We start from the raw sequence: 15,793 nt of genomic DNA, 5'->3' as shown, positions 1-15,793 counted from the left end.
TCGGATCAATAGTTATGCCAAGAAAAATGATAAGGAGAAAGCTGAAATTCGGAAAATTGTCAACTGGTATGCTGAGATCCCAAGGGTTATCCATCAAGCCACGAAGATTTTGATGAACTGATTCGTCACTGCTCACAAAGGGGGAGAATGTAGGTGTCGAATATAGTTGTGAGGTGTCGAAGGTCATAGTTAGTTTTGGAAGTTTGCAACTTTATTACAAGGGCACATTATGTTTCGAAGTTTACAATGTCTAGTCCCTTATATTTTTTGTTTTCTTTCATGTTACCTATAAATAGGGAGGTGTACTAAACTTAGATAAGAACTTTCGTGTAATTGTCTAAAACTCCCTGAACTCATTGAAAGCATAATCGAGCCAAACTGGTATTATTTAGATCTTGTGTTCATCATTCATACTATACTCTGATCTTGTATTACATACTCGATTTCATTGCAACTACACTTCACGTTCTCAAGCTTTTGATGCACTTCCTTTGTCTCTAAATCACTAATAACTCTCACTCAAGGGGGATAAGGTTTTGCAAGAACTACTCAGGGACTTTGAGGCTGAAAGGAAAAGGTCGAATTGTCTATAATGATGTTTAAATACTCCTTAAACCCTAAAATTTAGGGTTTCACTCGGAAAATAGTACGCCCATCGTAGTAGGGTGTGCCATAGTATGCTTAGCTTACTCACATGTACACTAAGCGTACACCTCCTGCCCCAAAATTTACCAATTTGCCACTTTGGCTAATTCCAACCAACTCCAAGGACCAAAATGACATAATTAAAAATCAAGGGGAGGATTTGAAAATACATGTAATTCGGGATGTTGCAACTATCCCACATCAGCTTGGAAGGAGAACGAAACATTTCCTTATAAGAGTGTGGATACCTTCCTTGTCACAACGCGTTTTAAAGTCGTGAGGGTAGCAGATCCCATAAGAACTTTGCAGTTAAGCGTGCTCGGGCGAGAGTAGTACCGGGATCGGTGACCCCCTGGGAAGTCCTCGTGCCAAGTGGCCCAAAGCGGACAATATTGTGATACGTGCGAAACGGGGATGTTACAAATGGTATCAGAGCTGCGACACGGGTCGATGTGTTCGACAGGGACGTCGAACCCTATAATGGGGGGGGGGGGGGGGGTGAAGGTGGGGCTGCACCTGATCCCACATAGGCTTGGAAGGAGAACGAAACATTTTCTTATAAAGGGTGTGGATACCTTCCTTTTCACAATACATTTTAAAGTCGTGAGGGCAGCAAATCCCATAACAACTCTACATTTAAGCATGCTCGGGCGAGAGTTGTACCAGGATGGGTGACCCCCCTAGGAAATCCTTATGTCGAGTGGCCCAAAGTGGACAATATTGTGATATGCGTCGTAAGGGGATGTTACACACGGCATGTTGAGATGAGAAATCTTGATGGAATAGTGTCTTGCCATACACGTATTTTTAATGAAGAACACAACGTGTTGGGTCCTAGAACACGCCGTGTTGCACCGATTTCAACATGTATTTAAGGATCGTTTCTATTCGAAAACGAAACGAATGTTGGAGGTTATTAGTGTTTTTTGGAGGCCAAAGACATCCCCAAGGAGCTGTGGATTAGAGAAGTCGACTTGAAGCTTTTCGTTGAATAGATCTAAGGCAAAATACATTTTCTTTACTTATTTCTCTTATTTACATCATGTTTACACTACTGAATTTCGGTTTTATGATTTTTTCCTGCTAAAATCATAGGCTAAAAACCCTACTTTCGTTTAGAGTAGAGGATCTTTTGATTATGGTTTGATTTTGTGGCTTTGGATTATGTTTAACTGATTATTCATCATGCTAAGTTTGTTAAAAGAACATTATGTATTAATTGCAATTATTTTTTGTTGATTAATGAGTTTATTGAGATTGCATGAAAATTTTTCTTGATTGCTTGCCTCTTATGATTTTGTGACCATCAAGATTGTAAGCCTAGTGTTGTGAAGATAACCTAGGGTTAACTAGAAAATAAGTAAGTTAATGTGTGAGATATATATGATGACAAACCATATATAAGTTAATTGAACCAATCAATTTAATTCACTACTATTACAAATCTTGCATGATTCCAACTTAACACTAGGAAGCTTGTTAGTTTAATCAACTGATCACTGCTTGAATTGACTTGTTTGCTAAAGGATTACTAATAGTGAACATGAACCTTATCATATTAGAAACCGATAATTGATAATACATTAATCTATTGCACTTGCCACGAAATCAACCATAAGATTAAGTGAACTGAATCTAAACGAAAGTCTCTTTAATATTATTAAATCAAGTTGTCTTTTGTCCTTCAATTAGTTGTTAATTGTTTCTTTGTTAAGTGCTTAATTGATTGTTTAAGTTTCTAGTATTGCAAGACTAGAGAAAACGCCCTCTTTAATAATTGTTTTAATTAGTTAACATTAGTAATAGTTTGATTGTTTTTACCGTTCTCTGTGTTCGATACCTTACTTACCTGCACTAAACTACTATTTGATTAGGTACACTACCTATCGTGTGTTGGCTTTTGTTTAAGTTAGTTAGGATTAAAACTAGTACAATCCACACATATCACATGTCCTAGTTGATAAGGACCATCATGAAACTTCCCCCACTTTTTGCAAGTGTGTCCCTTATGATTTCTAAACCTTGAACCATTGGATTTGAATTTCTTGGCTTCTGGATGAGATGGAGCCGGAGTCTGCCTTTTCTCTTTCGCCTGGGTTTCCAACTCGATTTCCCTCCTCCTTGCATGCTCATGCTTCTCAGCTAAGGTCTTGTATCGATTGCTCGATATAAAATCTCTGATGTTAGTCCTGATCATGCTTAAATATTGAGACATTTTTACTTGTTCCGAGGATGCATACTCGGGGAAAAACAAGGCTCTCTCAGTGAAAATTTGGTGACCTCTGACACCGATTTAGTTGTCTACTTAAGCGACAAGCATTATTGAGCTACTCACTCCCTTTCTACCAGAAGTAGATACTCCTCCCTGAACGTTTCGAAAAACTACTTCGAGGTCCCTACACTCTTCTCCGCAGGCGAGTGGTCCTTTGTGACAAAGTTTCACCAGTCTATCAGTCCATGGCGGAGGAGATTCTGCGCATACCTAAACCTTAGGTTGGCTGGGCTAGCACAGGTGTAGAAGCATCCTTCTGCATCCGAAATTCATCGCATGGCCACAATCGGATCACTAACACCATCAAACTCTGGGGGCTTGGTGTTATTGAACTCTGGATAGGGCATTCCTTCTCTCCAGGTGAAGCTGTAGTAGCGACAAAGGCAGTGGCGGTGGCAGTAGCACTACTAGCAACAACGGTGTACCATTCATCAAACAATGCAATTAGCTCATTCTTGATGGTTCCAAACAATTTTGGAATCATCTCTCTTACAGTTGTTGCTATTGTTGTCTCTATCCAAACATGTATGTCACTCTCGCTCGGTCCTGACCCTTCTAATCCAGAACTAGAACCACTCACTCTAGTAATCATTACCACGTTAGAGATATAAATGGGACTAAATCAATATGAATTTATTGTGTTATCTTGGAATAACATTCAATCCTCTCTAGTTTCTTACTGACTTTGTGACTTTTCCCGATTCCGGTATGGATCATATGCTTTTGGTAGTACTGGCCCATACTACCTTCCACACCTATCCATACTAGATCAAAGAATTGTCCCAATGTTTCTAAGTCACTTCACTCCCCTATCATTAGGTCTTTTTGCAACCACAATGCTATAACGACCTAATTACTATTTTCCTAGACTTTTCTCCTAGGGTTCATTCTGCTTCATTCTACTATTAGCCAAGGAAGAACTTCTACCGACTCAAACTAGTTATTAGACGAAATATGATTACATGCCGCTAAAATCAAACAGTCTATCGACGGTGAGATCCGACATTACAACGGTTGGACTCAGACAAGAGTTGTGCAATAGCCCCGAATCAGGAAATCTAAAACTATTTAATTGTGGGAGCATGTAACCTAACATATTTGTCAAATAACTAATTAACGTCAATATATGTTGTAAGTAGCAAATAACAAACAATTTTCTAGGCTATAAGACATCTTAAGTATGAGGCAATTCTAATCTACAATTCCTGAAAAGATCCTTAGCCTATATACTAGCATGCATTTTTAACAGATCAAATATCAATATATATAATATGGATATTCTGAGAATCACTTTACTTTTTGAGCTCCGCTTGACTTTACGCATCACATTTTCTTCCTTTTTGCATAATTTCTTTTTATAAAAAGGTTTATTTGGTACTCAGATCCTTAGTTTGAGTCTGGAATCACACCTAGTGTTCATCTAGTTCGCTCAAAGCAGGGCTCTGATACTAACTTGCAATGTCCAAAATTTTCAAGGCAAATTTTTTGTTTTATTTATTAAAATATAATTCTTACAACCCTTTACAAAAATCACTGTCATACATTTATTTGCAGAGAGAGTTCTAGCGAAAGTCTTAAAATATTATTTATTGCCTTCGATGCAACTACATTCATTCCCTCAAGAAAAATATTATTTATTTGCAGAGAGAGTTCTAGCAAAAGTCTTAAAATATTATTTATTTGCAGAAAGACTCGATTCGAAGAACAACCTAAAAATAAGCTATTCAACAATTGTAACCTGACGCTTAGTGAATTCCCTCAAAATACCACATACCACAACATATATACAATGCATACACATATTGGCCTTCAACATATATCTGGTCCGCACCTTGGCATTCAACATATAGCTGGTCCACCCTATATAGCCTTCATCATGTAGCTGGTCCGCTTTCCTTTGGCCTTTAGCATAAAGCTAGTCCGCCCGAGTCTATTGGCCGTCAGCACAAGGCTGGTCCACCCACAATTTAATATATAACAACATACATATAGCAAAAGTCCACATAACATGCAACTAACTATCCTAGTCTAATTTCTTAATTGCATACGACAGGGCAACTATATCCTAATATACAAAGGATACATACTGGATTATGCAATATAGTGAGAAGAACTCACATTGGCAATTTCTCAGTTGCTTAACAGCAATCCGGGAAATTCAATTGGCAAGTATGTGCCTAATAATTATTAACCTATAATAATAAGGCTATTAGTTCCTATGGGAATTTAGTAAATTAAAGCCCACATCCTTTACTAATCCCAACGAATACTGAGAGTTTTATCAAATAAGGATCGGCCAGGTAGGACATTTGGGAGGCATGACCATTTTGGCATATAACATTTCTGATATCGAACAACCAAGCCAACATGACCATTTTAGAAACCTCTCCCATAATTATATCAATCAACATTATGAATAAAATTACTGATAAATCTTATTTACACATTCATAATAAGGACTATGAATAGAAATATAAGTTACACTTAAAAGCCTAGTAAACATTGCTTAACTTATAGAGAGTTTCTAGAAAAAACCAGGATTTGCGTTTCGAAGAACTTCGATACCAAGAGCTTCTACTGGCTGAGCCTAGATGCCAAGAGCTTTGTTAGGCCAGGATATAACAAAATTTCGAAGAAATAACTCAAAAATCAAACTTAAAAGTTGAGAGACAGATTAGGAAATTCTATGGGAGGAATGAGGGATGAAGGGCCTTTCATAGTCGAATGTTAGGCCTACACGCTGCACCCCAACCACCTGTGTATTGCTCCCAAGCGTAGTCGACAAGAGTGCCCCTGGTTCGAACACGTGGCAGCTTCCAGTCCATTCATTCTGGGAAAAATCACATATCTTTAAAAATTCATATATATTTCACACGATCTTCATTTTTGATGTTGTTGATGGGTTTTGCGCATTCTAACACTCCTAATTGTACATGCAACCCTAAATACCTTGGATCTATGTTTTTTCTATTATACATGCAATTATGAACTTTCCAAGGTATTACCCTATCTAGCATACAATACTTGATACTTGGGTAATAAAATGGATAGAATACATACCTTTGTTTGATGTAGCTTGTCTCCATGAAGCTTGAGTGCCTAGTGCCCCAAGTGTGACACCTCAAATGGTTCACACAACACCAAATGCACATGGAATGACTTGAGAGAAATGGAACACTCCTTGAAATCGTCTAGCCCTCATATTCACACATTAGTGCACGATTTCTTGAGCCATGAGATTCTTTTATATGGTGGCTATTAGGGTTACACCATGTAACTCATAACTTTACCCATTCCTTATGCTCCATGGATTTTAACCTCCATGGAGTATCCATGGGTCACCCCATGGACTTAGTCCAACATAAGGAATCTTGGATCACAAGCCCACATATATAAGAATGAATGATTTACACAATCAACCCATATATTTAATTAGTCTCCTTTTGATCACTTAATTAATTCCAAATTAATTCTTGATCAATACTAATTAAATAACCTTATTAATATATTAGAACTTATAATATATTAACCAACCTTAAGTGTTATTTCTCTCATTATAGTCTATCCAAATGCATGATGCCATGCAACCCAAATGGACTATGCCTGGTCGGGTCAAGTCTTACCAATTATAGTTATGGACTTAGACATTAATCCAACAGTCTCCCACTTGGATAAGTCTAAAACTATTATTGCGTATGACTTCAGGAACCGATCAGCAATCGTAGCTCTCAAAAGCTTATGTCGAACTCTGACCTTGTCGATGAACTCTGACCTTTGTCAATGACTTGTCCATTAGATAAGGGATCATATATTCCTCCATTCTAGATATCATATGGACTGAGACATGGATTATCAATCATTCTCTCTGTCCATTTGTTGTTTCCCGATTTCCGATTCATGATGACTGACTGATTGAACAAATCAAATCAGTCCTGGCTTGGCCAAGCACTCACATGTATCATCTTTAAATCATCGAGGGGCCCACAGAAATCGCTTTTATCCCGAAGGTAAAAGGAATGGATAAACTTCGACTCATATGGCTTGTTCTACTACTTGTTGAATCATACACAAAGGCACGTTTTATAACATCGAGTTACCGAATGCGTTTTCGTGCAATCAATGTACAACCAACTCATAGTAACAACTCATATCTCTAGGTTTGAAGAATATAAGATATTATCGTCTCATGATCACTCGTGATAAAATCCATGAAGTGATTCAAATGAGCGCGGGTTGAATCCAATACTCAGAACTTATGAGCACTCATGAGTGTTGTAGCACCACTTTGTCCACCAACTTGGACCTCTACAAACCAACCCATGACAGTCTTGATTTATATCTACTTCCAACATATGACCGACTGTGGATGGTTTGAATAACTTAATCATTTAGGAAGAGCGACTTAGTTATTCTGGAAGTCAAAACATGCAAAGTGAAACACAAGAATAAATGAATCAAATATGGTATCAAACCCTATGAATATAAATAAACACTTTTATTTATCACCATACTGATTACTCATTATTCATTGTTTCGGTTTTATCAACTTTATACTTGAATTAAAAACACTAGTTGTCCCATGCTCCAAGCATGTACACTATGTTTTTCTTAAACAATAGCTTTGCCATACACCAAGTATGCACTCTATGTTTGTCTATGATCCTTACTTTGTGAAATAAACCAATTGAACATAATTTCAATGATTCTAATTTCACACTCCCAAATCCTTATAGAAAAATGTGAGAATTTCAAATTCCTATCATTTATCGAAATCTGTTTATATTTTAAACTTATATGCACTGACCCTCCTGTAATGAATATGTACAAAGTCACAAAGACTTGTCAACAATCATTATAAGGTATTCCAGTGGAGATCAACTACATGGAAACTAAGTCTCATATTCAAAGTACATTGCTTTGGACATGCTTCTTGCATTAAGTTTTCTAATCTTACACAGATAACTTCCACCTATGGAGACAACTCCATATTCTCATTTTGACTATCACTTCTGAATAAGAGATGCCTCTTTTCAGAATATGTCAATATGGTCCTTCCAAAAATTAGCACTATACTTCCAACTGTCCCTGAGCAAGCAATCTTTGGTAAACCTCAGATTGTCCTCGACAATTGCTTAATCATTTTAGTCATATCTAATTCTAGACCTTTTCCCTTCTTAATGCCTCTGGGCATTTGGAAAAATTTAGAAATGACAAATATTATAGCACATGCAATCGATCCTGTACCCAAAGCAAATGGTACACGATTCATGATGTCTCACATAAAGACATGATTCTAGACCAGTCTTTTGCTACAATATTTTTATTTGCCATGTTTTCAAAATTTGACTATGAAGAGGGATGCCGTAATCATAATCGAATTTTGAGAACGCAATATATAGAATTTCCTTAAGTTGAACCAATCCAACATGAAATTCATATATATATATATATTCTTGACTAAAGATGATTAAGGTCTCAATCTAAGCCTTTAGAACTGAAATGAAGTATATCCTCTCCCTTAATTATAGCAAAATAACTTTTTCAATCCCTGCAGCCTCACGAATTGAAACTTTTGTTTTCTATAATTAACATTGCTAACTTGCAATACTAACAATAATTATCATGCTCCCACTAACATGATGATTATTAGCATAACACTTTTCTCCCACTATCTTTGACATGTACTTAGAAATCAGCTGGACTTCTAGAAATCAATAATTTATTGACTTCCTTACCAAAGTTCAGATTTCTGATACGAGATGCTTTGATAAAACTTTATCATAATCATACACCTTTCCTTAGATAGCATGCATGTGTGTCTAAACAATTTCAGAACTATGAAAAAGGATGTCCTAATCATAGTCTCAATTGTTTAGACCTTTTGCCATCTGCTTCAAATCTACTTGGTGGAAGTGTTTCCTCACCATCATTTTCATGAATCGGAGAGAAACCTTATGACCCTTAGATTTTATGGTGTATGTGTTCTTATCCATGTGAATTGTCAAAACCATAGTCACAAGACAAGGATAATGACAAATCTAAACTCATATGGACTGAACTTATGCAATCTTAACTTCTTGCCACCTGGCAGTATAGGGCCTGCCATTGCTTCCAAGTTGTTATGCAACCAATTGAGAACTTTCAGAACTCCTATGCAAAGCCAACTTTAACTGGAATGGGCACAGAATATGTCAACATGATAGGTTATAAACCTCAAGTCGTGTGCTAGTGAAGAACCTCAGGTTTTATTCTTGATTAGTTCTTGAAATTCTTTTTAGGATCTTTAAGACGCCCACTGTCCTCTTGACATATAAGACTATCTTGCCAAATATTCAAGAGATAGTGCGGATTCTTTATCAAGACAAACACTTCACACAATTGGCCTTAGTTGGTCTTTGTTTAATCCAAAACATCACAACTTACCAACTTCAAATGTACAAGAGTAGGACACTTTTACTCTTACATTTGACAAGTGTTATAAACCTTTCTTTAAGATATGCCACTCAACTTATAGTCTTGGAGTATGACTCTAAGACTTGTTTTGAAACGAAGTATGACTCATCTCCTTGATTTAACCATTTCAACAATTCATGACTCCTCTTCTTAGTGATAAGAATGCACTAAGATGTCCTTAGAAGACCAATTGTGATGTGGTTCTTAAATCATTAATATGATCACAAAACATGATACTAAAGTACTCTCCCATCTTTCAGATTTGAGAAAACTTTTATCTTTCTGCCTAATTTGATTCTTCTCATTCGTTCTGCCATACATTGAGACTTTTCCAATGTTTCAGAATTATACTTAAACTTGTAAGTATAACCATATTTACTAAAATTTAGTAAATCAAATAGTCTTAACGAGCTTTTTGGTGGACATGACCAGTGCACAAGAATGTGTACTCGATCCCTTTAGTCCTTCACTTGACTCACACATCCATGTGAACAAGTAATTAGTCTTCATTTTCCAATGCTTGAAATTTCTCATTCATCATACTATTCAAATTGCATGATTCCAAGTTTCGGTCCAATTGAAACTTGGGCGATGAGGAACTTTCCTGATTTGGTAAATTTAGACACTACCACAAATGAAAGAATCAAATCTATTTTCCAATATTGCTGTCAGTGGAATCATATAAGCAACAATTTTCCACAAATACCATTATAAGGATACTTCAAATAAATAAAATTAAACAATTTTCTTTTATTTTAAAACTTTGCGGAAAAACTTATCCTTACAATCCACATGGAAAATTGTTGTTATCTATTCCTTGCTCAAAATTCTGATGCGATCGAAATCCACCTTCGCGATCAGAATCAACATATACTTCCTTTAAGATTTCTCTCTATTATTTGATTCTTAAAACATCAACATGTGACCCAGTCACATCATGTAATGAGGATCTCAGAATAGAACTTAACAGAGTTAGATAATGGGCTCTACCTGATGTAGAGTCAAACTTATTGACTTTAACATCCTTAGGTAAATTTGGCAGCTTTGCAATCAACGCCCCTTCCTTTGGCAAAATAAACATATGGACCCTTTGGTAATGGGACTATCTCAGACTTAGCCTTTCTCTTTACCATTTGGTCAACCGGGTTAACTATGGCCAATCCCTTTCCATTGGGAAGAGAATGCTTTTTCTGGATTTCCAGTGTCACCATTGTCACAATCCATAAAGTTTTTGGGAAGTTGATCTTCTAATCAAATTTACTTTACTATCGTTCCAAATCATTGCTGATTCAGCAGCACCAAGCAAATAGATATGATCATTAAGGTTCATGTCATAGTCTGTTTCATAGTAGTCCCAAAGGAACTCACTATATGACTTAGAAAGTGATTGAACATCCAACTTTCTCAAGACTTTGACACCCAACTCTCCCAGCTTGTCAATATGTGACTTCATCTCTAAGATGTGATCACACATAGACCTTGCTTGCCATTAGGGCTTGAGTGACCTTGAACTTGTGGGTTAGGGAGAATAATTGGAGGAGGTGGAGGAAGTAAAGTTCCAAGAGATTTGGGAATATCATAGATGTCTGAACTAGACATCTTTTGGGAGATATTCAAGATAGTTGATCTAAAGTCCTTAATATAACACCCAATATGAAATATTAAGGCTAGGATCCAACAACCATAACTGGAAGAGGGATGCCGTAATCCGAGTTATAAAATAGTTGAAGGTAGGTAAATGACGATTTACCAATTTCCACCATGAAAAACGAAATAATGTAATTAGGTTTTTAATTGGATTTGAAACTCCTAGATCTTTTGAGATTCATTGAACTTTTCAATGGCATGTTTCAATCTCGAGTGTGCCCTTCAGGTTTTGTGACTGGGATGCCGAGGATCACAAAACAAGGTGTGAAGTAACCATGCAAATATACTTGGTACCCTTAATATTTACCCCTCAATCGATGTGTCGGTTAACCACACGAGCTCCACCGATACTATGATAAATATTAAGTTACCCTTTGCCTACTTTGTTAAATCCAGGTTAGTGTGCCGGTTAACCACACACGCTCCACTAACGGTTTAAACAAAGTGCAAAGTGTAATTTCATGGATTAGCACCTTATTCACATTTTCCTAAGTAACTAAGATTGGGAATTTATAAGTGTTTAGTTACTTAGTATTTATGATTAATACTTTTAATGAAGGGAGAATTATAGTCCTTGTCCTACCCGTTCGGTTAACGACCCTCCACCAGTCAAGGAAGCGGTGGGTGAGAGTGGACACCCATTAAACTGCCATTTTATAGGCAGTAACCTTATACCCCCCTTATAGACCGGCTTCGTGAATGAGGCCTACTAACGGTAAGACTGACTTGCTCTTATACATATATTTATTATTAACTTATAATACTATAAAGTATAAGGGTTGAATTTTAACTTTTAAAATTCTAAGGGCTAACTTGGAATTAAAGTATTCATGGGGAAAACTTTACAAATTTGGCCAAGTTTTGAAAATATTCAAAACTAATTAATTCCATAACTTATGTGTTTAAAGTAGTTTTAATTAAAAAAAACTCTTCAAGTTCCATAACTTGAGGACAAGTTATGGAAGACTTTAAACTAATAAAAGAATGTAACTTTTCTTTATTTTTGTAACTTATGGAACTAATTAAGGTTACATATTTTATCATTTAATGAAGTGACTCTTGAACCTCCATAACTTGAGGACAAGTTATGGAGTCATAAAACCATTTAATGAGGACAAGACTCTTCATTTTTGTAACCATTGCCAACTTTTTATGAGTTTTATGAAACTTAAATGTGACTTTTCATATAACTTGAGGACAAGTTACAAAAACACATTTTAGAATCAACTCTTAGATTAAAATGGATTGAAAACACATAATCAATTAACTTTTCTATTAATCTAATAAACTCATATGAACAAAGATAATTCACATCAAATTTTTTTTCAAGTAATTAGCATAACTTTTAAACTAATACAATTCGATTTTTCAGCTAATTTTGCAAGTATAACAAGAAAAACAAGCCTTGGCTCTGATACCACTGATGGGTTTTGCGCATTCTAACACTCCTAAGTGTACATGCAACCCTAAATACCTTGGATCTATGTTTTCTCTATTATACATGCAATTATGAACTTTCCAAGGTATTACCCTATCTAGCATACAATACTTGATACTTGGGTAATCAAATGGATAGAATACATACCTTTGTTTGATGTAGCTTGTCTCCATGAAGCTTGAGTGCCTAGTGCCCCAAGTGTGACACCTCAAATGATTCACACAACACCAAATGCACATGGAATGACTTGAGAGAAATGGAACACTCCTTGAAATCGTCTAGCCCTCATATTGACACATTAGTGCACGATTTCTTGAACCATGGGATTCTTTTATATGGTGGCTATTAGGGTTATACCATGTAACTCATAACTTTACCTATTCCTTATGCTCCATGGATTTTAACCTCCATGGAGTATCCATGGGTCACCCCATGGACTTAGTCCAACATAAGGAATCTTGGATCACAAGCCCACATATATAAGAATGAATGATTTACACAATCAACCCATATATTTAATTAGTCTCCTTTTGATCACTTAATTAATTCCAAATTAATTCTTGATCAATACTAATTAAATAACCTTATTAATATATTAGAACTTATAATATATTAACCAACCTTAAGTGTTATTTCTCTCATTATAGTCTATCCAAATGCATGATGCCATGCAACCTAAATGGATCATGCCGGGTCGGGTCAAGTCTTACCAATTATAGTTATAGACTTAGACATTAATCCAACAGTTGTTTGTATCCACGCATAGGTATTTATGAGCACTACAACTTTCATCTAGACTCCATCGTCTAATTCGCATCCTATCTTAAATTTAACAGTTACAAATATTATACTACTAACGACTGTGTAAAATTCGTAACTTCTTCCTATGTATTCCGTTCTTGACTGTCTTTACATTGACAAAATCATATCGTTGAGATCTTCAACTCTCCTTTACATTGTTTTTTCCTAACAATCGACCGATCTTGATTTTGGTTTCTGTTCACACACTGCTGCACTGAAACTTGGAAAATCATAACTTCTTCATATAAAGTCAGATCTGGAAGTTTACTACATGCATGCTCTCGATTTTATGACTACTACGACTTTTTTTTAGATTTCTTAGGCTAATAAACAACCTATCTAAAATTCACTTTTTACGATATGCTGAGCCGTGTCGGTTTAATCGCGAAACTTCGAAGAAGCATAACTTCTTCACATGAAGTCGGATTTACGAGTCCTATATATCTACAGAAATTGTATTGACATTTTCTACATGTTTATGATGATTATTTTGGGTAAAAAGTAATATATTTTTAATTCGTATTCTATAATAATTACAATCTATGGCAATAGTAAAAATGGGATGTTACATGGGTATTGTTCGGTTCGTGGTGAATCGTTTCCTTCTTACAACAAGGGAATCTTCGAGACTCGACTGTTCTTTTGGTTCGGTTGCCTAGGTGAAGACTATATCACAAGTCGAATATGTGGCGCGTTTAGAGAAGATCAAGTGTATCCAAGGAGGATCGAGATGTTCCTGATTCAGAAAGGAGAGTTCTATTGATATGATAAGTTTGTTGGAGGTATTATTTGAGCATCTATATGGGATTCTTGAAGCTTCAGAAGAAGATAAGGTTGTGGGTAAATTCTTCAAATGCAATTTTTGGTTGCACGAAGTTCAGTTTGTAAGGTGTCTCGTCAATCAAATGGTATTCTGATCGATTTCACTAAGATTAAGTGGCGATGCTGGGGAAAGTTCCCAAGGTCTCCATCTAAGATTTGCAGTTTCTTGTGATTGGATGATCATTACTCAAAGGATCATCTTATGCTGTGTTATGCATTCTAAGAGTCAAGGTTGGTATGTATCTACTTGATCCGGTCTGAGGCTTTGATGTTGCAGACATCGGTCGACAATGTTTCGAACCCTAAGTGGGGGAGAACCGGGTACTCTACTTGGAGGATCATCGGCCGTTTCGATTTTATGGTTTCAGCATAATCGGTCAAAGGAACCTGCAGTTTAGGTATGCTAGATTTTTGGTTCAGTTTTATTACTACATAGGAGAAGTAAGTGGGATACTATTGAAGTTCTTGTGGTTAGGAAGTTTCTCGTTGCGTTTCTCGGGGACCCATCAAAGTCCTGCATGGTCACGAAGATTTTAAGGATTGGTCTGATCATGGGTGTAGAGTAAGTTTCCGTTAGCTTTATATCTTTATGGATGCATGCATTGTTCTCGTAGTAGGAAGTTGATGGGTAACGAAATCGATGCGGTCAGTAGTTCCTTTCAGAAGCGCCATGGATTTTGATATAGGAGCATTGAGCCACTCAGGTTGTGCATCATATATAGAGAACACGATTAGCTTACGGTACAGGTTGGTTATCTTCGGTTGAGATAGGAAATTGTTGATCTATCGATTAGCCTCATAGTTTGATAAAAGTATTTCCATGTGGGTTTTGTTCAGTGTGTGTGGGATAATTAGGTTTATTTTTTTATCCATTTCCGATTGATTGGTCATTTCATTCCACATCAGCATCTGGGAGTCATTCGTGGCTCTCCGAGCAGTACTTGTTGAAGGTACAATTAATGTGTCAACCCTTCGTCATGTTCTATAAGACGTATATATTGGTCTCTATGTATGTGTACTCTTGATTTCTTGGCCGTGGAATTGTTGTTCCTAGTAAGATTGAGTTGGAAGTTGTCCTTAGTTATTGGGAGTTCGGATGTCAGAGCGATGTTGTTCAGTTTTTCAGGTGTACCCGTGGCCTACATTTGAGTCCAGTTTGTCATGTCGCGTCGGCGGGGTTAGTTTTTGTCTTGATTAGACCAAGGTGTTGGCAACATTTCTTGAAAACATAGGAATTCTTTTCCGAATTTGGAAGTTTTATTGGTCTATTTGCGTAATGGTGAGATCTGTCCAGCTTCATTCAAGGTGTGGGATCTTGTTTTTTGTTGTTAGGAGAATGTTTCTATTATTGGTTGAGGTTCGTCGTTTTGTTCGATCCTCTTGTACATCACCATTTGGTTAAGGTTATGCAAAAGAGGAAACACAAAGGAGCGCTGTGTAATCTCCTGGGAAGTGTGAAATGTTCGCAGTTCAACAAATATTGTAATGAGGGGTGTATGGGGAGTGTGCAATGTTGTGTTTTTAAGTTTGAGCAAGCATTCAACTATCTATCTTATTTTTCGGTTCCATGCAGCCATGTTTTCGTTTGATGATGCATCAGTGGCAGGCTGGACCATGGAAGGGTTGCATCTTAGAGAATGGTATGGCTCTTGTGGTTTTTTGGTAAATTTTGAGGGGGTATTGAATGGCTTCCTATAGGTCGGTGGGATTTTGGT

This window comes from Lactuca virosa, chromosome 6, assembly GCF_052849685.1.
Source record: "Lactuca virosa cultivar CGN04683 chromosome 6, Lactuca_virosa_CGN04683_v6, whole genome shotgun sequence".
Classification (NCBI taxonomy): domain Eukaryota; kingdom Viridiplantae; phylum Streptophyta; class Magnoliopsida; order Asterales; family Asteraceae; genus Lactuca; species Lactuca virosa.
The sequence above is the reverse complement of the archived record's forward strand: the minus strand, read 5'-3'. Positions refer to the sequence as shown.